The sequence below is a fragment of the Achroia grisella genome, unplaced genomic scaffold, assembly GCF_030625045.1.
Source record: "Achroia grisella isolate CSIRO2021 unplaced genomic scaffold, CSIRO_AGI_Agris_v1 utg540, whole genome shotgun sequence".
NCBI lineage: Eukaryota > Metazoa > Arthropoda > Insecta > Lepidoptera > Pyralidae > Achroia > Achroia grisella.
Genome location: NW_026712925.1, coordinates 3,191,785 through 3,217,351, shown reverse-complemented (window position 1 = coordinate 3,217,351; position 25,567 = coordinate 3,191,785). Strand labels below are relative to the sequence as shown.

Genomic DNA, 25,567 nt, shown 5'->3' with positions numbered 1-25,567 from the left:
AGTGCATGTTATGTGATTTCATTAGCTTTAGGTACTAAAATACTTTAATTGCCAAACAATATAAACGTGACACGTGTGAAGACCAGTAAAATTAAATTTTACAATTACGCACAAAGGTATTTAAGTTAAATTAATGGTACAGTAAGTATATTATAAGTATATATTATCGTAAACTGATCTAGTTTCCGTATGCTCCTTTATTTGAATATCAAAATATATAGATATTGTGAATACTAGAACGAAACTATTACAAAGCAAAAATTTTAAGTGACATCCGAATCAAATAAAAACTTCTAATAAATTGTAGCTTGATCCTTCTAGATCACGTTAGCTTTCTTATAAACAAAAGTAGCGACATAATCGGCCCTTTTGTTTTGAAGTTACGATGTCACATATAGACAAACTTATAACACTGTTCTTTTGCGTTCACAGTTAAGAGAATACGTATGTCCTCTCTTTAAAAAAAAATATTTTTGTTATCGTATTTCTAAGAAAAAAATATATTGCGGAGTTTTCATCTCTATAAGTAAATGTATAAGTAATATAATCTACAACTAATATAAGGAATTATATATCTTTATATAACCACGTGAATCATACATTATCTCATAATCATTGTTGACTGCTCGAATCGAAATTCGTAAATTCTATTACATAATCAAGAGATTTTGTTTATAGCCACAATTATAAACGAATTCCAGAGGTTATGAACGTTTCACTACCAGTTTTTCACGAGAAAGATAAGATTCTATTGTTACCAATATAGTATATTATATTAAAAAAATCTCTGCCACTGACTTGTTGCTTTGTTTACTAGTTACCTGTAACGATATCCTGAGTATGGAACTGAATGTTGTCATATGTATCCTTAACGATACTTGAACGGAGATCTTGTCTCCCATTTATAAAATTGTTAACGCTTCTTTCACCACTGATATATAAAAATAAACCAGAATATTTCACATAGCGCTATCTGAGATGAAGTAAGCTAAGCTTGTACCATGTATACTTTTTTACATAAATACATACATAACATACATAGAAAGGTCTCAAACTAATACGAACAATCGTACAAGTATGTGTGCCTATAGTGCATATGAGCCGAATTGAACCCATGACCACCGGCAGTATACTAAACTAGACCACCAAGGCTGAACGCGTTGTTTCATTTCCTTTGAACAAATTAATTCCAAATAAACATCATTGTACCCATGTCTTTTTGCATTAGACCGTTGAAAGTAGGCGACTACAGAAAGGCCCAAGCGACAAAGCCCTGTTGCCTCAAGGCAGTACTTTTTCTACGACTTTCGAATAACATTTTCCTCACCCTGGGCCATACAAGAGACCCATTATTATATTTACATAATATAAGTAATAAAGGGTAACTGGCATTATATTGACGGGAGCTGGGCGGCGTGATGTCGTACGCACGAGTGGTCAACCACCCAATCTCCATGAGAGTGCCTACTTGTTGGGTATTTGGAAAAATATACATTTGTTTTATATCAAAACGACGGCGGAATTATATTAAATCTACGAATAGCCCCAACAGTAATTTATTCTTCATATAAAATTAGTTTTTATACTAAAACAGTGAATTATAGAAAATAAGGCAAATTATCTCCCCGTGAAAACAACCAAATTAAACTATAAATTTTAATCTTTTGTAGGTTTTTGTTGAAATAAATTACCTACTTCCGTTGTTTATGTTATTTATTGCACTCAAAAATACAATAACACCTCTAAAAGAGTGGTATTCCAGTAAACCTAGCATAAATATACCTAATAAATATAGCATAGGAGTGTCTGTGGATAAAAGCAGTGCAAGTTGTAATTAAAATATCAAAAACAAGTTTTATGATTAACATAAATAAACTAATATCTTTCTTTTTAAAATACAGCCCATATATTTTATCAAAGTGTTACAATATGCATTTCTTTCTTTAAAATCCTACATGCCATTAGTTAGTTTAATTAATAGAAAATATTCTTCATACATAGATATTCCGTTATTTAGTGTAGTAATTACTGCTTAAAGGAAGAAAATCGCACACCGAATCCTTACCTACAGCGCACGTGACCGGAAGAGTAATCGCTCGCGATTTTGCCAGGACCGCATCCGTCGTTTTATTGACAGTACTGTGCAAAAAATTGCCGATATGAACGCCAGCTGCCCGCCCCGTGCAACTAATAAATCTCTCCTAGCAATAATAACCGATTTCTTTTTAGTAAATCCAGCCAGCGAACGTGTTGTGGTTACTGTAGTGTTACCAGTTAAGGTATGTTGAAGACAGACAAAAAATATAAAGCACGTTATATCTGTAGTTTATGTGATTCTTTCACAAAAAAAAACCTGCTGTCATAAGAAAATGTGTATGCGACTGATAGCATATTAGCCTATTGTGTATAAATACAATAATAGAAATAAAACGTGCAATTTCAAGAATTTTTTTTTCGTAACTTTAATGCCAAGCTGCGACGGCCTGTCTGATGGTAAGTACTAATCCTCGCCTATATACATACGAACAGCATCAGGAATGCCTATAGGCATTCCTACCACTCGAGTGTTGGTTTCTGAGTATAAAATTGTCTCCGTTTATATATTTTTATTTATTATACTCTGAACCATATCTTACAACGTAAGCTGTTCAGCTAAAATATAGGTATTATAGAGACGACTTTATACAAAGTTTACTACGATATAAATATCTTCGTCGATTTAAAAAAAGGATGGTTATGAAAGTTAATAAAATATCTGCACGAACTTGTATTTTTATGAGTTCTATGTACGTTAAATAAACCAGTTTAGTCCTCAGGAGTATTAAACATATAAGGGATGCCACTGTCATGGGGAGTTCTGTAAATATACCGATGTATCGATGTACAGATTCATATTTGCATTATATAGATATGGCACTTTTGTGGGTATATATAAGTATATATTAAATGTAAGTAAATATTTTGCGTTTAAACATTTCTGGCGGGGACTTTCCGACAATTGTGTCGTCTCGCGCAAGTCAATACACCTGATAGCATTTGGTTCACCTAATGCGGTGTTATACGTGTTCATAATTCATTCACGTCGATGCCACGCTTTCGGCTTACCGGGTTTACGGTAAAACGTAATGGGCCTGTTACTAACAATCGTATTTTTATATGCGCCATAAATATTGCACGTTTACGCTTTTATGATATTAAATTGTTAACGAGTTCAATACTAAAAGTTGCGGTCTACAGTATTTCTGTACATTTACAGCGGTTGTAAAAAAAGATAATTTTCAAGTGACCAAATACATTTTTTAAAGAATATTATTTTTCATTTCATTTGAAAGGTGTCGGCAGTGACGTCCGAGAGAAATAATACTTGAAAGAAACTATGTCGTGCCGGCTGCGTTGCTTGAGAAAAATGGACTAAACCTTTTTCTGTTAAAAACAGAATATACGCCGGTATATCAATACATTATAATTGTCAGCGAAAACTTCTTCCGAAAGATAATAGCTTTCATATAAATATTCATTCTATTACATCATGTACTTAAAATCAAATAACTACAGGTAAATAAATATCATACATATATAATAATCTTTATTGTACTTACGTTCAAATATATTTTATAACTTCTATTATCATTATTTTTATTTGGTTCTTTCATATATTTATGTCTTTACATCAAGTTGAAACAGACGCAACAAAATATCACCCAAGAGGGCTTTAAAGTCAAATAAACGCGACAAAGGGTCTTATAAATGTTGTAAAAACTAATCTCTTTCCATTGTATATTACGTAATGCAGAGACATAAATATAGATATAGAAGCCAATGTATTGTTACGATTCCTTTCCTATATTATGTTGTTTTTGCCTTTTACCTGAAACAAGAAAATAATATGTAAGTAGGTACCTGTCCCTTAAATATACAGCTTTACAAATCTTCATGTTGTCAATTTTTGATAAACCTTTAATTTCATTAATTTCATTGTTTCAATTGCTTACTAGTCATTTTTTTTTTTTCTTTTTAATACCATGGAACAAAAGATTATCTAGGTATTATTATATGTAATATAATTATGTTATAAACTCTATCTAAACAGTTAACCCCAATCCAATCCAATAAACAATCAATATGTCTTGGTCACGCGGCGTGAATAACGTTAGATGTAATGCATAAGCAGTAGGCAACAGAAAATATTTGTTTTTATATTTCTCCAAAATGGTTCTGTATATTCAGTTGTCAGTATCACATCATATATTATGCAATATTAAGTGTAATAAAACTGTGTCATACTTTAATAAATATACAATCATTCGTAATTCCCTTAATAGCCAATAATATAATTTAATTATGTATACATATTTTTTCTTTGTAAATGCTATTACCCCTAACCACTTTAAAGGTTTTAGGCAAAACTATTCAAAAATTAAGCTTCCTAACCTTAATATAATACTGCTGATAATTGCGAGCGAAACTAAAAACATTATACTAGGCCGATGTGATGAATTATGATGTAAATATAATTAGCAATACGGGGAATTTACATTGGTAATTAAATTACGTACTAGTTAAATACATCCCGATTGAATCTTATTCAACGAATATTTATTTCCTTTTATAGTAAGAATCGAATGAATAATAGGTACATATTATGACATAAGAATATACAAGTAATTATGTGCCTTTGAAATGTTATATTATTATGTACATATCACTGTAGACGTGAATGATTCATTCACAATGACGATATGGTAATAGACATCATGGTTTAACCGCAATTGCATTATATTCTTGCACAAAATATCTAAGAAGGATAATGGAAAAGCAATTAGGTATATTGCATGAGAATTATTGATATGTAAATAGCCACCTATTAACTATATAAGCGTCAAATCAACTTACCTACATGATATGGCTACGAAAATTCTTATATGAATAATGCCATGCGTATATCAAATAGTAAATGTAATATAAGTACTAGCAAAATGGCTCATAATTCATACATATTTTAATCGAGTATAGAATATACCTACGCACACTTACCATGACTCAGTTTGCTTTAATAAACGTTTATCTCAGATTTCACTTGCTTCCATATTGTTTTTTGAAAAAATAAACTAATACAGTTAATATTATTACTTATTTTTATTTGCTAGAAAGAATTAATGTTGATTTAAAAACAACTTTAATGATTTTTTTTTAATATATTGTCTCAAATACATAGGACTACGCTCAGAATATGCCATGACGATGCGGTACCGTGCCGGTGCTACAACGCTGATATTCTGAAGAAACATTAAATTTTGTGTTAAATAGAATACGTTGAGTTTAATCTGCGAAATGAAATCTGCGAATGCGAAATCCTAACATTATTATTTATAGATTAATAACTTATTTATACAAATACATTATTACTTACGTAACAATATAGCTAACATGTATGTATTTATCATAGACAAGATTAAAATACATACATCCACCAAACGAAAAAAGTACACAAATATATGACAGGTTTCAATACGCCACAATGGGAGTAATAGAAATTTACAAATATCGTCTGCTTTAAAAAAAATACGCGATAATTTATCGTTCTCGCGATACATACTATTTCCACACTAAAGATCCGTTTAGTCGTATAAAACAAACAGACAGACTTTGTAACTATCATATCCATACTTATATTATGAATTCGAAATCTGGCAATTTGTTACCCTTTTATTACTAAACGGTAGATCTTAATTATATTCAACCTGAAGTGAGATGGTCCCACGAAGATGGACGTAGACTATATTTTATATTAAAATGACTCGAGAAACAGTTTATAAAATGTATATGCATTTAAAAATAGCACCAATTAGCATTCTACATTAGTACCTATGTGTTCGTGAGTAAAGCCCACTGTAAAGTTTGCTCATTGACCATAGGTTGGCTTTCGTGAAATAGCTTGATCTAAATCGTGCGCCGTGCACAGTTGTGTAACAAACATTTATCATGGTGGTGGATGAAACGAAACGACCGTCTCTCCGAGCTACAACATAAATCATTAGCATTCAGCCGCGCCCGCCACCACTCTCTGATTCATCAGCCCATCGCAGGCGAACGATTTAGGAACAGACATTAAAAAAACAACGCATTATGTGTTCCGTTTTACGTAACATTAATTCTCTTTTAGGATAAAGGCTCATTTTGTTCTATTAATTAAGTGCACCGTATTTTTGTTATATACGAGAAAACCCTTCCAATTCCAAAAGTATTTCGATAAATAAAAAATAAAGTACAGTTACGTTTAAATTGTTGTCGAGTTGTTCAGCCCGAATTAGATTTGGCCTGAATTTTTATCACTTAGGTATAACAAGATATTTAAATAACTTAGGTACCTACCTACTTCGGACTATTCGGACCAAATTTTATTTGTGGCAGTAACCGACTTTGGAATGTCACCTTATTTGCATTCAAGTTTCTACGGCATACATATTACTATAATGATTTCATTAAGTGCTGATAATCGTTAATACTATGTGTATACATATATTGTTTATACTATTTTATAAATGCATACAAAGTTATAAGTAAGTCATATTAAATAATAATTAATAGAAGTTGTTTAAAAGTGAATTATAGGGTCGACATCCGAATTGATAAAGGTGCCCTTTGGGCAGGTCGTATAGAGTTCAAGCGAGAAAGTGAAGCGCATGACTATTACAAAAGCTGATATTGTGCAACTACTATTCCAGATGTTTTACAGATAATATTATACAAAATAATGTCATACTTATTTTAAATTCTTTGCCAAATAAATCGCAACTCAAGCATATTATTATACAAGATGTTACTAAATTAGTTGAGAATGTTATGCAAGATAATGACGTATAGTATGCGATAGGGGAAAGGGGATTGTTAGTAATAAGGACTAAATAACCCCACGTGGGGTTTCCCCTCTGGAAACTATTGTGATAAAATCATGGTGAATTTACGGCGTTGAACTAACTGACCTGACCTCATGCTCTACTTATTTTCCTCCACTGGTGCCCCGTCAACGTAAGCAGGTGCATCATTCTATTATCATTCAAAAGAATATGCGTAATAAAAAACATAATAAGATAAATACCTACAGTCACATATAATTTATCGACACGATGATATATATGAACTAGTACATAAATTACATACTTTATAAAAAAGAACTGAAAATTAATTTAAACGAACTAAATAGTTTCGCATAAAAATATATTCAGTACGAAGTTACCTAAATTAAAATACCTATATGTGATTGGAGAATAGTCGCATTGATAATTTACTCTTTTTTGGAGTTCATTCAAAAATACGTTCAAGCTAAGAAAGTGCTTTTTAAAGGTTACAAACAGTATTTCATCACAATAATGGCTCATCAGCATAAAGTCCGTATTTTCAGGTTTGGCCCGCATCATCCGCAGTCTCTCGTGATGAGGGTACCGATACCCATGCAAGATTTAGTAACGGTCCTTATGACCGACCCAAGCCCGGCTGCATATTTATCTTGCTGCCGTCAACTGTCATTCCATTATTGAAAATTTTAACACAATAGCTGTTATAAAATGAACGCTGATTTATTGTCTCGTTCCTTCCAAATCGGAAATCCTAATCACTGTCTCATTTTCTTGTAAGAACAATTCTTGGAAATACGAATTACTATAATATTATATTTCTGCTATTTTAGTCACATATAAACTTGTAAGTTACTTACATATAGGAACAGAAATGCCTGAATACATTAAATTTAATAGAAAAAATAAGGTTAAGGTAAATTGAAAGATTACTATTCAACAATCAATTAATTTATTGCAATACAATGAAGTACATACAATAAATATTCTTAGCACGCGTATGACATAGTTGGTATTATTATAGTTAAATGATTTAATATGGGGTTAATAATAACATATGGAAATACATATGGAAATGTTGACTAAACTTACGAAGTCCCTTGACGATGACGTTTGTTTGTTTACATTTTTCGGTCTCATTATCATTTTCAACTACACATAAATAATAGAACAAACAGTCAAGAACTATTTTTGGTCAATTTTATAGATACCTTTTTATTGGTAGGTAAGTTATTAGTCCAAATATTTTTTAACGCCTTTGCTTAGTTAAAACTGTATACCAGTAAAAACTTAAACGATATTATATCTTCAAGTGCTTATAGCGATGCAGTGACCCAATATAAATCATTGGTGCCGAACGTCTTCTATCTGGCCTGCCAACTCAATCGCAAAAGGCATTACTCATTGGGGACATGCCCGGAACGATCCTGTGTTCTTTCTTTTTCCTTAATGTTATTCGTACCTGAATTTTACAATGCAAAATTCAACGTTTCATTCAACATTCAAAGGAATAAAACCATTGTGATTAATGAAAAAACTACGTGACTCATGAACCAATGTTCGAATCGTTGATTTAAAAAGTAAACGCGTATACTAGGAACCAGGCTTCCGGCACTTAAAACGAAATAAAGTTGAATGAAACTGTGTAACCAATTCTTTATAACACCACATTGCAATAAATTATTCCTGGGTATCCGTGTATCTGCCTGTCTGTGACTTCATACTTCATATATATATTTCGTAAACGAATTGACCGATTATGATGTATTTTTTATTTGAAAGATGACGTGGTCGAAATTGGTCTTACCTACAATTTCTGAAGATTTATTTAGGAGTTTCAAAAGTTATCGTTTATTACCTGCTGTAGGGATATACTATATATATATATCTTAAAGGAATAATACTTATTCATTTTTTTGAGTATTTGTGGCAGTGGTTAAATTAACAATAAATTTAATTTTATATTTAACATGCGAAGATTTAAGATCCCGTCAATTATAACATAATAATTTTAGTAAGAAACAATACAGGCTTTTTTATAAACTATTACAGGTGGGTAAATAAATTTTCATTTAATTGTCATTAGTGTGTATGAATGGAATACGACTATATTGGCACTATAGGAGCGATACCGGTACTTATAAAATGTAGTGTTAATTGTTGTGAACTAAGACAGTTTCCGAAAATAACTCAATTGCAAAAAGAAACGTACAATATTATCTTCTATGTAAGCATTTTTGCCCGCTATAGAAAATCATTGATGAACCAATCTGTTTTTCTAAATGCCGATCCACAGAGAGAATGACACGCAATCAATCCAAAGAGTTCATTAGTCCTAATTGGGTCGCATTAGGGCGCATTCTGACCGGGATTAACTATTCTCTTTCATTAGAAATTACATTACATTATCAATTATGGCGTCTGAAATACTCAACAAAGTTGATTGTGTCATATATCCACAAAAAAAGAAAATAAGGTATAAAAACTTGTATGAAATGTAATACCATATACAATAGAAAGATTGAAAGTTTTTTGGCCATTTATCCATAAATAAACGGTAATTATATAAACAAAACTATTATTGGGAAACTTTATCAGCATAATAGAACAAAACAAGGAATGTCAGGATATATTATTACATAATTTATTCAAATAAAATAAATATCCAAACATAAATTAGTTAATAACTTTTTTGCAGACCACTTTAGTCATCCAAGTTTTCATCCCTGACAAAAAACAATACCAAACAAAAACGTCCAAGACCTAAGAGACGAAATAATATTATGTTATAAATAATCAAAATAATTGATTTTTAGTTGAATATTTTCATAGCAAAAATCATCTATAAATAATCAATAACAAGCATCTACAATTGACCGACTTTTTTATACAGAATATTACATCACTACCTATAACGTCTCTCCTCAATGGAATACTCTTTTCATTAGAAACATCATGGCACAATTCCGTGTTTCACATTTAAATATGGAATCCTAAAAAGACGGGACGAAGCGGAGGCGCGAAGCCTTGAGCAATAGCCGTTTTACGGGCGAAACAAGTGCTTGCTCATTTTAATATTTCCAACTTTCCCCGACCATGGCGTCATTAAGCGACGGGGAAAGAAAGCGCAGCGGAGAAAAGTGGGCCAACAGGGATCTCCCTTAAAATCTCTTCAGTCCATTGTTGTGTTTTTTGTACCTTCCGCAACGTTTCAAGTTATATGGGCACAAAGAATTTACTTGTCATATTTTTTCCACAGATTCATTTATGATTGGATCATGATTAAGAGTACACGCGAAAATGTTTTCGTGATCATTTTTCTTATAAAATGGTTTAGAATTTACGGTTTCGGTAGACTACAACTTCTTAAAAGTATATTTCTAGAACTCATAAATAGCATTAACAATGAAATTTCGGTATGAGCTATATATAAATATTAGTACCGCAAGTACTAGTATATACATACATACATTAAAAACTATAACTGAACTTATAAATGAGAACATATAATAGGTAGTACAATCACACCAATACAACCCGACATACTCATGAATACAAATGTCTGTATAGTGCAGGAATTGAACCCAACGATAGAGTTAAATTGTAATGATTTTATACATAATAAACTCGACTCAAATCCAATGATGTTATAAGTAGGTAGAATAGTTAGAGGATTACATACTTTATTTGAAATCAAAATTTTGCTGAAAAGAATAAGTTTCAACTGAACAGAAAAACTGAATTGAAAATTATGTTATAGATAACATAATTTTCAATGTTCAGCTAGAGCTGACCCGCGCAACTTCGTCTGCATCACTCTTACATGACATTTATTATATGTCTGCCAATTTACACAATATCTTTTAAAATTATAGCTATGTATTATTCTGATATATAAGCTATATTACTGTAAAGTTTCATCACAATCTGTTTAGTAATATTTGGGTGAAAGAGTAACAAATATCCATCCATAGTCCATACTTTCGCGTTTATAATATTATTAAGATTAAACATATTTTTAATGATGATTTAAAATATAATATATATACATTTATAAAATTATGTTTTATTATGATTGACAAAATCATTCTTATAAAGTAAATCACCTAAAGTCCAGTGTGAAATTGTAGACTACATACATCTTTAAATAGTTGGACATAGCTAATATAATCCCTTGAGTTTACGAAGCAAAAGTTTACGTCGATAAATCAGACGCTTGTCAAACTGCGTCGAACTGAGATATAAATTACTGTTGCTGACTGCGGTGGCCTGTTCTCCTTTACAATGGAGAAAAACTAATTTTTACTATAGACATCTCAATATATACGCCATATAAATAATAGCTCATAGTAAAATCTATAAGTAGTCTAAAGCAAGTCGTCGTTTGTTTCTCCATGTATTTCTTACAAACTACTCTATGGATCTTTGATAAAGTTTAACGTTTTACAGCAGCTATAATATGTAATATGTAAGTACATATATATTACTATACCTACCTCCGACACAAACACTATATAACTGTGTGAATTTGAGCTGAGTCGCAATAAAATACATATTATAATATTTATACTATTTACCTACCATATTTTAATTTTACTCTTTATGACATATTAAAATTTTTTTTTTTCAGAATCCAATACACGTATTTAATAGACTAAAATAGAACGGAATACCTATTTATTTTATAAATACTTGCTAGCTGCTGGTCGTGGCATTGAACGCGTTAAATCGAAATATTGAAAAATCTTATCAGTGGATAATTATAGAATAAACACATATTCCAGTGTGGCCTGTAGTATAGATTACAAATAGTGAACTACAAAACTGATCACGTTACTAAAAATCTTTAGATAATTTAGAAAAAGCAATAAAACGCGCTAACTCATCGCAAATTTCCACCGTAAGCTATAAAATAGTTTACGAGGTTCAAATCTAGTTACGTATTACAAACGTCTCACGCTTTATACGAGGAGGAAGAAAATGTTAAATTTTATTCATACCGCAGTGCGGTAAGCCATGGAACACTCAAAGTGACATATCACATTGTCTAGACTTTCATTGTTTACTTTTCAAGGAAATCCTACGCATAGAGCAAGTATCAAAATATTTATTACAATATATCAATCATAAGACCATATGAACAAAGCGGAAATAAATCCTTCTATAAGAGTTATCTATTACAGAACTAATATGTACTTGTAACGAAGATATTGTACGATTATCTAAGCAAATACACCAAGTACACAAAAATATACGCGTCATTATTTTGGTAGTCCATCGATAATTTCAACAACATCAACTATTTTTGGAAAAGTTGAATGAGAGAGAAGAGTAATAAAAGGAACCGAATTGTGAATACCTTTATTTTTCGGGTTTATGTATTATAGTGAAAAGTAACAACACTGTTATTAGTCCACGATAAAAATACGTAATAGTAAGGAATGTATTAAAAACCAAGTATGAAAGATACATTAAATATTATATATATAAATATACCACGACAAGATTTCGTAACATAATACTTACAAATTAGTTATTTTTTTCAACAGAACCTAACATCGTAACAAATGTATACATACATACTAATAACATTCCTGCATATATTAATAGATCACTATAGCTCCTTCTTCACAAAAGCAACCAAGAGACGCGAATTTCTAAGCAAACCAAGCACACCAATTAGCGCTTCAATAGAAACGTAGAACTGCATATATGTCGACAAATATCTATTCAAATTACGAACATACTTTGAGACTGCATACCCCAGCTATAAGCAAATTATACGAACATAATTTGTTTAGCTTTACCTAAAGCACATGAAAGGTATCTGTTAATAAATTGGGGCTCCCTTAGCTGATGTCTTGAATAATAAAGGCTCAGCTAATTGAGACAAGTGTTTGTTTTAGTCGTAACTAATGCATAGATGTAGATATTTTATTGCTGTATGATGATGATCTATGTGACTGATGTATAAAATATTTTTTGTAAGATATTGTAATTATACGAAGCTACTTTTTCAAACGTTTGTTTAAATATACGTAGGATGATAATTTTCATTTTAAAAAATCTATGGATAAATACTTTGAACATTATTAAAGGTTGGGATATATCCTATGATAGATCCTATATGAAACTAGTATTGAGTATTCAACTAAAAATAGTTTTCTTTTTATTGATTGTTCTTCCCATATTTTTGTTAGAGGAACAATAAAGAGATTTCATTGCTACATATAAGTTATGAATCTGTTAACAAACATCTTTAACCTGAGACAGCACAATAGACCTCACAATCCTGGTGAAATCTAAAGTGCACAGTTGTACTGTATTATTGTAGGTAATAACTTAGTAATAACGTAACATTATATACTTTACAGTAAAATGCTAATATCCTTAAGATATATTTTAGACTTATGTTACATAATATGTAAATCATCATTAGATACTATTAAAGAGTCTCGCCATTAGTCTCAATCTTCCTTCAAAAAAAGACAGCACTCAATTGTAGTATGTAATATTATGTTATCTGTGGTTGTAGCAATATATCCACTCTTGTTTTATAAATACATATACATTTACCAATATTTTGGAAAAAGAGATATTAATATCCTTTTTGCTGAGGAAAAAAGATGCAAATATTTCAACAGGTCTATTGGATTGCCACCATCGTAGTATAAAAAAAAATTAAAGAGCCTGTATCTTCTCTGTGTTTTTAGATTCGATCTATTTCGAAATAATGACGGAGATCAATTAAATTTTTCGTTGTCAACAACTATCGTATAAAATACTCTAAATATTATTTAGTAACTTCGTGCAACTGAAATCCTTATTTGTTCCGCTGCGTGCGAGGTGACAAGAGACTGCATGACATTTGCAAAGCGTGTGTGACGAATAGAACTGTCACTGGTCTATTTTCGATATGAAACAGTTTTTTTAACATACCGACCTTGACTTATATGCTTAATATAGAATTAAAGCTTCTCCTTAATAGAAATTTAACAAAATGTTTTATATTTAAATTTAAGCTGACTTTAAAGAGGAAAATATATAACTAGGTATATAACTATTATATGTACAATAATTATTTGTAATTTATAGCCTGCCCTTAGAAATATTTATTTATTGCTGCCCTTAGAAACGTTAACGTATGAGGGATACGTTAACGTTTCTAAGGGCAGCATTTCTATAGTATGGGTTAATATTCGATGTGGAACACAATAAAGAGAACTCCTTGAACATACAAATACATGACACAAAGGTAGTAATGCAGAATTTGTTCAAAGTTTTCCTCTGGCAACCGCAGTACCATAGTTTTGACCATTGTTGCTTGAAGAACTGGACCATAGATATGTAACCTACAGTAGAATTATGAACATTTTTCAGTTCCTTAGTTTAAAGTTAAGTAAATTATTAACATAAGCGGTAAGGTATATACTTAGACAAGAAATAAATAGATTATAATTAGATACGTCTAAAATACATATTACATGTATTATAAATATAGATAGAACTATTTGTATTATACAATATTGAATGAGAATCATATACATGTATCGAAAGTAATTTCATAATATAAAGGTATACAATCTTTCGTATACATAAGAGATCATGTTATTTGATTACGAATTTATATAAGATTTATACTGTCTGACCTAAATACGAAAATATATTCAATTTCTCTGTATTACTATAGTTGTTTACACGGAATGTAAACAATATTTCAATATAACTCAATACTGTTGTTATAAACATATCTAAATCCAACAAAAGCAATTAATATAGATGCATTACTTTGATGAAAAAAAATAATTTTAGATGAAAGTATTAAAAAGTGATTAAAACATCATTAATTTGTTTCCTTAATTACTTCCTTGGAGATAAAAGTTACGACAAGCTTTGGTCTCGTGATTAGTCTTTGTCATCATTGTGATTTATACACTCAAATTATGGATGCTGAAGATTAAACTTCTAACTCGAGATAAACCCACAAACAAAATATTTGGGCAGTTACTGGTAGGTACTTAGAAAAGGTATTGTAGTGGCCACGAAGATCGAATCTAGAAGACAAATATTATCTATAACTATTTGCTTGCTCTGATCACTGTGACACTTTTATTTTGTTCAATTCAATTCAAATTCACTTCAAAATATCTTTAGTCATATAGGTCTATTACAGACTTCTATGCTATGTCAAATCTAACGTCAGTTCGAATGATATCGAGATGAGAAGAACTGACAAGAACCTCAAGAGCTAGTATTCTTTTCAAATAATTTTGTTAATAAAAAAAAATACTTAATATTTTGTTACTAAGGAAGAGCCTTAGTAACAAAATATTAAGTATTTTTTAGACATTTGATTATTAGTAATTCATATTATTTGGATGTTTGTATTATGCACACAAAATTAATAAATGTGAAGTTGTACAACATTTATTTAAAAACCAATTTAGATTTTTCCCAGATTTACACAAACTGTAAAATAATTAAAAAAGTATTATGTCAAAAAATATGAAATCTATATAAATCATTCATTTTGTATATATAAAATGTTTCATTATTATATCAATAAAAAAATTTCAATATATATAAAATCATTCAATAATTATATACATTACAAGCTGTCATCGCAGAGGAAAAATTGCAAAGATCATTTCTTAATGTCTCGTCTTATCCGTCACGTTATATTCGTATTATGTCGTACGTCTTTCATCCCGTTATAATTAGTATCATTAGTACCTCATATTCTGAGTAAAATTACATGCTCTGTGATCCATCGTTTGAGTGCATTGTCTGACTGTTAATGTTAGAGTTTTATTAAGTAAACCAGCTGTATCCTGCAATTTTATTTGTCTGCGTTAAGTCTTGTATCAGTAAATAAAATTATAGTTAGTAATTGTAATCTCCATCTTTAAAACACTGTGTTATAATATATCATGACTTTATTCAGAATTTTGACAAATTAATAAATTCATATTTATTTTGAAATGAAGGTTACAAAATCTTCATATAATAGAAACCAGTAAATCATTTGAAAGATATATAAACGCTATAGATTTTTGGTAAATTTATCAAACAAAAAAGTTTCTAGACATTTTTTCATATACATAATTATACTAGAGAAATATCCCAGTGTAAGAGACAATAGAAGGTCACGTTGTATCATAGCGATAGAATTCGCCTTGGCAGTTGGTCGTACATTATTTTGCGGAGATTTGGCTCCGAGACAACAGTAAAACTAGCGATCGACTGCCGAGAATCGACGTAAATAAGCGGCTGTTTGAACAGTGCTATACAGAATATAACAATAATATTTATTATACACTTTATGAATAGGAAACTACTAAATCTTCATATTAGAAGATACAAATATATTATTATATGTTAATGTGTAACATGATTAAGTTGTGTTACGTCCTTGGTGATGCTTATAGATGTTATAAATAGAATACTACACTTACATAGGGGTCATAGATGCGTAAAGGGATAACTCATATGGGTCTCGTTGTATCCTTACATTACATTCCAACACAAAGTAGCCGCATAATAATATAATAAAAATGAAAGTGCGTCTGTCTGTCCATCTGTTACATTTTCATAACCTAACTTTTAAACCGATTTTAATCGAGTATAATGAGTATTAAGACGGAACTAAATATAAAATGTATCTTAAAAAACAGTTGCGGGAATCACCTAGTATTGTAATTATGAAACTTTATCTTTCTGCATATTTATGTAGATATTACCTTATTACAACTAAACGGTTAAACGAATCTTAATTAAACATAATGCGTAGATATATAAAAAAGCAGACAAAGTCGCAGGAAATGGCTAGTATCAACATAATTATATATGTCTGTCTGTTATATCCATTTATAGAACCAAACTGCTGAATGAGTCACAATGAAATATGAAAATGAAAGTAAAGTCTACCACGAGGACGGACATAGGCTATCTTTTATCACAAAAAAGTAGACCAATGCGCGGGTATTAGCAAGTCTAAACTACTTATTTACATTCGCTACAACAATGCCGAAACAACTCTATATGAACGTACCAGACCATGTGCCAAAAGTTCGAGACAATTAAACTACTTTCCGATGACAAACTGATATATTTACTACAATGACTAACTGGTCCTCAAATAACCGTCCAAATAACAGTTGTTACTAACATACTAGATATAAATAACAAAAGTATTTTAATATTATTTGTTTTTACTTATACACAAAGTATTATGAAAAATAAATAAGAATGTGAGAAACAAGGTGTACGACCATCAATAACTAAGTGACTATAAAAATCTTGGAAAGAAATTAAATAAAAGAATGTTTACATTGATAACTGAATTAGTGATTAAATATATATTTTTTGTATTTGAAGAAAATAAGATACTTGAAATTTTAATAAATTACTAACTAAATATTATCAATTGTACACTCGTAAAATTCTGTATTCAAATGCTTCAATCTTAGTAAAGTTTTTGTACTCATTTCAAGTTTTAATATAATAAATAATTTATTATTAGAAACGAGTAAAATTATACTGTAACACAATTCTTTATTGGATTACCTACTACTGTTGAAAAGTTGTTATTATAACAAGGTTTGTCATATTACATTGAATTTAATCATTTTTCATTTTAATTTATTACTACACACACTTATTACAGGAAATAATGTATAATTGTAAATTTATAAGCAATAAATGTCAGATGATTATTTAGTCCAAGAATTCACCATATTATGAATAATTTATAAACTAAACAATTTTTATGTATTATCATTATATGTATGTACAATGTAAATGTGAGTCAGGGGTGATAAGGTTATTTTTAAAAGGAGTAATATTCAATTTATTTTTTTCTATGTGACATAACATTTTAATGGTTGATAGTTATTGATAGTCAGAATATAATTACATTTTATAATTCGTAACTATTTAATAACTTATATTAATATTAACTTTACACGTTAAAATGTTTTGGTATTGCAGTTGTTATCATTTTGCAGTTAAATAGAAAACTTTCTTTATCCTTACCGCAATTACCTCATATTTAGCCGAGGATGTTCCATTCTGTGATTTTGTGTCCAATCTTAATAATCATACCCTACGTGACCTCGTTAGAGACGAGGAAAATATAGTCAAGAACTCACTAAATGGAATGAAACTATGTACAATCTGTAGCGACTATATGTGTAATTACATGTAGTGTGTACTTTACTTATTAAGTCTATTGATGACTTCAGTATGCAATTTACCTGACTATAGAAGAAAGTATTACTACCTATAGGTAGGTAGGTCGGCATGGGTGTACCCAGGGGCAGAGGACAGGGTAGCTGCCTTCGCACCAAATTGTTGTAATACATAACTTTTTGAAAAAAATATACTTTCCGGTATAAAAATCTGTTACGGCCCCCTCCCCTCCCTATAGAAATCTTCCCTTCCCTAAACCTAAAATTACGTATGCCCATGGGCATTACAAAAGTTAATTTAATATTTCCGTTAATATTATACACGAAAAGAATAATCAGTACAAACGAAGCTCGTAACTGTACTGAAAGATATATTGTACATCATAGATCTATATTTCTAATTTAATCTATTATGCAAACCGAATGCACGACAATTAACCGATTCACTGGTCACAAATCAGTTTAGTAATTCACAATGATATTGACTAACGACAGCGTTAACCCATTATTTAAACAAGTGATATTATCAAATGATACTACTTTTGTTTTTTATAATACTTTTTTAAAGCTTTATTGTCTACAGTGTATATCAGAGCCAGATGAATGATAATTGGTTAACTCATCTTCGAGAAAAACAAATGTGTCTAAATTCAAAAATGATAATATTATTATTTCTGATATTAGTCATCATTTTGGTAAAAACATCTACACTGGACTTAAAAACTAAGAGCATTATAGTAGTGTCCAAGAATGAGTAATTGTTATTTTATTCCACAACTTATACTACAGCATCAGACCAGTTCATCATGAATGGAATACTTATCATTACACTTATATTTATATTATGTAAGTATAATGTCAATAAATGTTCACAAATATCTTTGAAGCAAGCTACCGATCTCGACAAAATTAATAAACAGATCGCTTGCGCAAAAAAATATACACACAAGAAATTATTGTAATACATATAATTTTTTAAGGCATTTAAAATACGGAACATTTAATAACATGAGAACCAAATGTTCGTCAATTCGATAATCAAGGTCTCACACGAATACCAATGAGGAAGATTTGGTAACAATTCCCACATATACTCGTAGTTCTGACATAATGACGCATAATATAAAACATACATAATAACAATTATTTACCTAAAATACCACGCCGTTTCTTCTCGGAAACATTTTAAAACATCCACGTCCATTAATCATGACATACATTTTGTATTCATAGTGGTATTTATAACTCACATATAGTGCGTGAAAGTAAACCCATGGAATAGAAGTTAACTGACTGTCTACGTCACAGCAAACGTCAGTAGAGTGACGTTATTTGTAGTGAGTGACAAACATAGCGCGCACAGTTGTACGCACAAATACTGAGACGGAATATTGCTCATTCTATCTAAGTTTAGAACGTCTTCTTCTGTTCGTCATCTCCTGTACCGCGAAGTCCCCATGAAACTATTAATTAAGACCAATTATTTAAACTTATTGCCGTGTTACATAAATTTCGTTATGATTTAGTACGAAGTCTAGTTTCATCGTTTGTTCGTACTGAATTGAACAAATATATAGTAACAAGCTTTGTTATTAGACTCTCTTACAATTTTCAGATCAGAATATCTAGTACAAAGTTCGTTGGTCAAAATAATTACATCAGAGGTGATGTAAATTGTTTAATTTCCATGATTCACTTCACATAAATAATTACCTATACCCTTAGTATTATTACACATTGGTATAGTCAGAGGCATCAACTGTTGCCATTGTGATGAACACAATATTTAAATTCCGTAATTTCTCTGGGTATATCGAAAACATCCTGGCCGAAGTCGAGGCTACCGCCGTCTCTTAGATTTTTGCTTTATTAACGATATTTCCAATACCGGAAAATTAATCAGAAATATAAATTGACACACAGAACTTTTGATGTCGGACTGATATGAGCCCATAATCTTCCTGTCTAATTCCAAATTACAAACCGCTAGACTATGACAATCTTTGTTTCAAATTAGATCATAATAACGTTAATTCTCAAGTGTATAAAAAAATAGTTTTACAAAATATAGAGCTCCTCATTACAAGATCTTAAAATGCCTTAACGGATCGTTGGTCTCCAAATTAAGAGCTTTGACTCAATAAAATTGCTATTTCTAACTTTTTATTACAACTATATGTATACATTCAGCTAATCATGATATAAAAATACATTTGTGTATTAGAATATATAAATATATTGTAATATACATATGTATCTTGTTATCGTTTTAAACGATTCAATTGTTATTTCAAACATAAAAATATCTTTTATTTATGAAATTTTATAAATATTATGTTACAGATATTGTCGTAATAACTAATTTGCGCAAAGCGTTATACTCTGCGATCACTGGAGTTTCAGGCAAACCTTCTTTACGAATTCCTGACTAATACATAGAAAGCTATATTCGAATTGTTTGATTTTTAACTAATTCAGTTAAAAACTAACCTATTTGAATATAGGTTTCTTTTTTATATTTAGGCATTGACAGACCAGTCAATCAATCAGGATTCTATTATGTTCTATTGTGTTTATGGAGAAAAAGTTTGTAACTCGAACAAATTGCTAAAATTTAAACCAGAATTTTAATTGGTTTTCAAAATGGATGAAGGGTAAAAAAGCTTTTGCGAATACCTCAATAAAACTATGCCTTATATTTTTTGTGTTTATACACTTTATACTAGTTAAATCTACGTAGGCAGAGCGTGCATAATCGCAGAGGAATTTATTTAATGCACATGTGCGATACATAGTCATCATTTTGGTAAAAACATCAGTCAACATTGGAGATAAAAAACTGATTATAACTTTACCAAAATCAACGTTTCCTGGACTAGGAGAGATTAAATACGTTCTAAAAATTAAATTCGAATAAAAAACGCTAAACAATTCAAAATATTATCTTGGCCCATTACAAAGAATTAGATTTACTTCGTTCACTCTCACGGCATTGTGGCTTTTCAATCTTTGTGTATACACTGCATTTTGGAGGACAAGTAGAGATTATTAAGTGACGTCAGCTTCTATTCTTATTACCAAAATAGGTACATACGTAATCGACTATTAATTATAAATTACAATATTATATAATTAAAAAGTAATATAAAAGTAGTATAATAAGTAATTATTAAGTCCCTCATAAATTACATATGAGATAATATAATAGGTGGAATCACAACGAAATGAATATTCAATTTGATGAAAAATAATTGTGTAAAATTTTAAATGTAGAGATAGGACGAAATTATACGGGCCTTATGACTCACGATATCATCTGAGGGACATAACCCGTAAGCACGAGAGAAGTTATATCCTTTTAAATATATATTTCGGTTAATGTGTTTTTTTAAACAGTATAATGTTCTCATTATACTGTTTAAAAAAACACATTAACCGATTTAAAAATAACTTCTAAATCGGATAAGGGTCAATGATTGCAAAATTTCGACGCACATAATATTTGGTAGTATGTTTAGATAATTCATTGTTGACAATTACGTTAACATTCCAGCACCTACCACTTGGCAATCGAGCAACAGTTATACAAAGTGTAGATAATTCTTTGGTTTTCTATTATTAGAATTATTACAGCATAAAAAATGTTATGAATGAAAATTTTGTATATTAATGTTATCTTTAGTAAAAACTATATATATGTACCTGCTAGATATCAAACTGCGTTTATTATGCATATTAGTATGTAAATAATTTTTTTTTTTTTCGATATAGATTCTGTTTTTACTAATATATTGCAGTATGCTACACCATAAATTTTACATATATTAGAATCGGTTTAAAAACAAAAAAGTTCTACGGCTGCGTAGACGCGGCCTTAGGTAAGAAGTAATAAATAATCTAGAACTAAATACCTGGTAGTTCTTTTGATTTTATCATTTTGATCTGAATAACTCTGCCACATAAACGAAGTGTACTCTTAATAAAAGAGAAAGGGGAGTTGGGACTAATTAGTTTAGGGAGTTAGTACACAGAAGAGAAGATCTGATATCGTTTGTGTTATGATTCCATCTACCTATAATATCAACAGATAAAATTAATGTTACTTCTTAAGTATGAAATATTCATATAATAAAATTAATATAAAATCACACTGACTGTAGACGGAAACTCTACGGGATCTTCCTTACGAATATACTATGGTATTTTAGTCATATCAATTAATTGTTATATTAGTGTAAAACTATTATATATTAGGAATAGTTTTGCTGTCGATTCCTATACTAATACCTGTTTTAAAGCAGAGAAAAGAACAAAAATAAATGTTGTTATTTGTATTTTTTTCTCGCTTAATTTAACTTAATTTGTTATTACAATTATTGAAATTGCAATACTGGATAATTTATTAATTGTAAACTGCATACCTACTTCGTTATATCATAATGCAAAAATTGTAATATTAGGAATACAATACAATACATTAATAAAAAATTATAGACATTGACCTATCGTAAAAAATAAACAAAATTATTTTCAATAATAGAGTTTGTAACTGTATTTAAAGTGTTTAAATTGTGCCAATTGTGAGTATCATCTAGACTAGAACTAGTAACTACAATAATTTAGCTTTGCATTTAGAATAGAGTTAAAACTATTATTCTTTTATACAAGTGACCAAGATGAACAGTGAAACAATATCTTGTTAAAGAAAATGGATTGGAATTTATTTTCTTATATTATTTATTTTCTTATAATTTATCTTCTCGTAAATGTTTGTATCATATTGTTTTTTTATTTATTCAAATAATTATAATTAAATTCATATATTGCCTACTTATATTTAGTTTGTAGTAGGTCTTTAAAGCACCAATAGTGTAATAAATCTGATTTCTCAATATTAGAGTGGTAACTACTTTATCTTTTTTCAGCTGTTTTTTTTTATATGAAAGATAGTGATAAAACACTGATAGAAATTATAACTGTTAGATTGTTTTTTAGGTTTTAGTTTGTAAGTTAGAAATTTTCATTAATAAAATAATTGATGTCCGAAGATAAATTCATAGATCTTACTTAATGTTGAATTACCCAAATATTCTTTAATTACTAAATATTTTATTACAACATAATTATTTAAATTCATAAAAAATTAAGATAATTAATTATTTGTCAATTAATTTCATTCTTATTGCTTTGGGTGCGAATGTAGTTTTAGAGACTTTTACTTTTATTCTTTCTTGTTCTATTTACCCAATAAAAAAGACAATGGAATCGTGCTCATATAGCTATATTAGTTCCGAGTAGATATCTAGTTATGTTTTTCTAGATTATCTATAGTAACGTATCGTTAGATACTATTAGTTAAGTAGACTAAGTACACTTACTTACGTTAAGTTGACTAAGTACTTACTTATTCTACTTAACTAATAGTATCTAACAATATGTTACATTTTATAATCTGTTTTTAGATTAACTAATCTCTGATGTAAAGACTGTATATCTCTTTGTTATCAAGATATCATCTTTGAGAAACTAAAAAAAGGAGTTTATAAGCTATGTGTAATTGTATATATAATAATAATTAATTTTATAAAGATCAGTAACTACAGAATTTTAATTTAATAGAATAAATTCTCCTAAATTTTCATCAGTAATAAAATACCTGCAACAAACTTTTACACTTTCGTAAAAAGTTTAGAATGATTCAAGTAGATATTTTAAATTTGAACTGAGTAACAATTTCAAAATAAAAATAAAGTCCAAACAAAGATCATTAATAAAATATACGACAAGACATATCTGTATAAATATTCTTATAGATTGTTACGTACCTTGCCAATCAGAAACTAGTCTTCTTCGCATTGAAACACTAACCACCATTCGAATGTGTCCAGATATATTCACTATCACTTTATATGTAAACAACCACCATTATGTGGCGAATCCACATCTCAATGATAATAGAAACTCGAAGTTTTTGCTTTCAGTTCTTTTATTGTAGTATTCACAACCTCAAGGGAAATTATAGAGGCAAAGTTAGTTCCAAACGTAACGGAGACAACATTTATGTCAACGAGTATAATGGAAAACGTGAACATGGAACAGATACTTAATATTTAGATTAACACAATTATCCATTGACAATAGATAAATAAGTGCATCCTATTATTTAATCACAACGTATGAGAAATTTACAACCAGATTTTATTGATAAGTTTTTATGTGAGCTGAGTTGGGACAGAATTAAACGCAAACCGCATATTTGTTTGTATATTATCACAACCATTGTTGATCTTTCTAAATAGTCTTCTACATAGAAAGGCTATCCTTTCTGTTGTATACGTAGCCTACATGCTGCATCCCTTACAATAGTATATCTAATTAATTATATTAAAAGTCACAACACTGAAGAGGTAAGCATTGATAACATAAAATTTACATCGTGTTAACTTTTGTGTCTCTTGGAGTAAACACTAAAAATTCCATCTCAATTCACTCTTACATCACTTAAATCTAGCGTCTATGGTACTAAGATCATCGTGCACAAGTTTTATTTTATTGTTTGTGGTACAGTCAAATGTTTGACGGATCTCATATTTAACACGTGAACTCGTAACTGAAACGCGGGACGCGAGAATTCAACAAGCTCGCCGAGCCGTTCACTGAACACACGCCGCTACAGATTATGTATTTATAAATAACTATATGTGTCTGTGTCGGCCCATTTCACTACTATTAAACGTGGTGCACTACGTGGGACAGCGGTGAATGTCAGGTGATTTCGAAGCTGTCAGTGAAACTGTGTTTTCAGTTTTCCGATGCGACGTGTGTTCTTCGTACTGTTTGTGCTCGGTTACTAGAGGCACGCTTTCCACACTGCAATTGCTGAAAGGCGAAACCTGTTGAAATAGGACGGGATACTGTGCGGGAATGAGATGTAGGTACATTTCGGGATGCTGCTTCTAGTTTCAGGCGCTTATTTTGCTGCCGCTGCGTGTGTGCGTGAAAAGTTGCGTGCTTACAACCGTGAGTCGGTGTTAGTGAGTTGTGGAAAACTCTCTTTAGGGCGCTTTCACAAGCGCGTGGTTTTGTTGATGTTCATCTGTGTACCCAATATATTCTATTGAATATTTTATATATGTTAAATCTCGGCTTTCTTGTGCCTGTTCCTTTATTATGTTAAATATTGAATCCAAGTAAAATGAATCATTATAGGATATAAGGACTCTTGTATACTATTATGTATTAATTTTATACGACAAACAGCTTAATAGTCAAAGACAAAATATAATGGACCCATATTTTCATCGTGTAAAGAATCATAGTAGTCATATCGTAAACAATCACGAAGACATAGATTTATAACAAAGAGTTATATCCTCAATAAAGCTTTATTGTTCTTCCAGAACCAACAAGCATTGATTAATGCTTAAATGCTTTGCAAAATCCCAAAACAAAGACCAGGTAAAATTGAAATCGTGTCTAAGAATCGAAGGTGTCGCTGTAGGAATTAATCAATTTAAAGTAGCA

General features: G+C 30.0%; 1 protein-coding gene across 1 annotated transcript in view; it reads right to left on the bottom strand.

Annotated features, from left to right (window-relative positions):
• LOC131847714 (uncharacterized) overlaps positions 1-24,717 on the bottom strand; it is a 247,125-nt gene extending 222,408 nt beyond the window's left edge. The window contains exon 1 of the mRNA XM_059197349.1: positions 23,869-24,717. The gene's annotated coding sequence lies outside the window, so the exon portion shown is untranslated. The remainder of the gene's footprint in view (positions 1-23,868) is intronic.
• Positions 24,718-25,567: the final 850 nt, after the last annotated feature.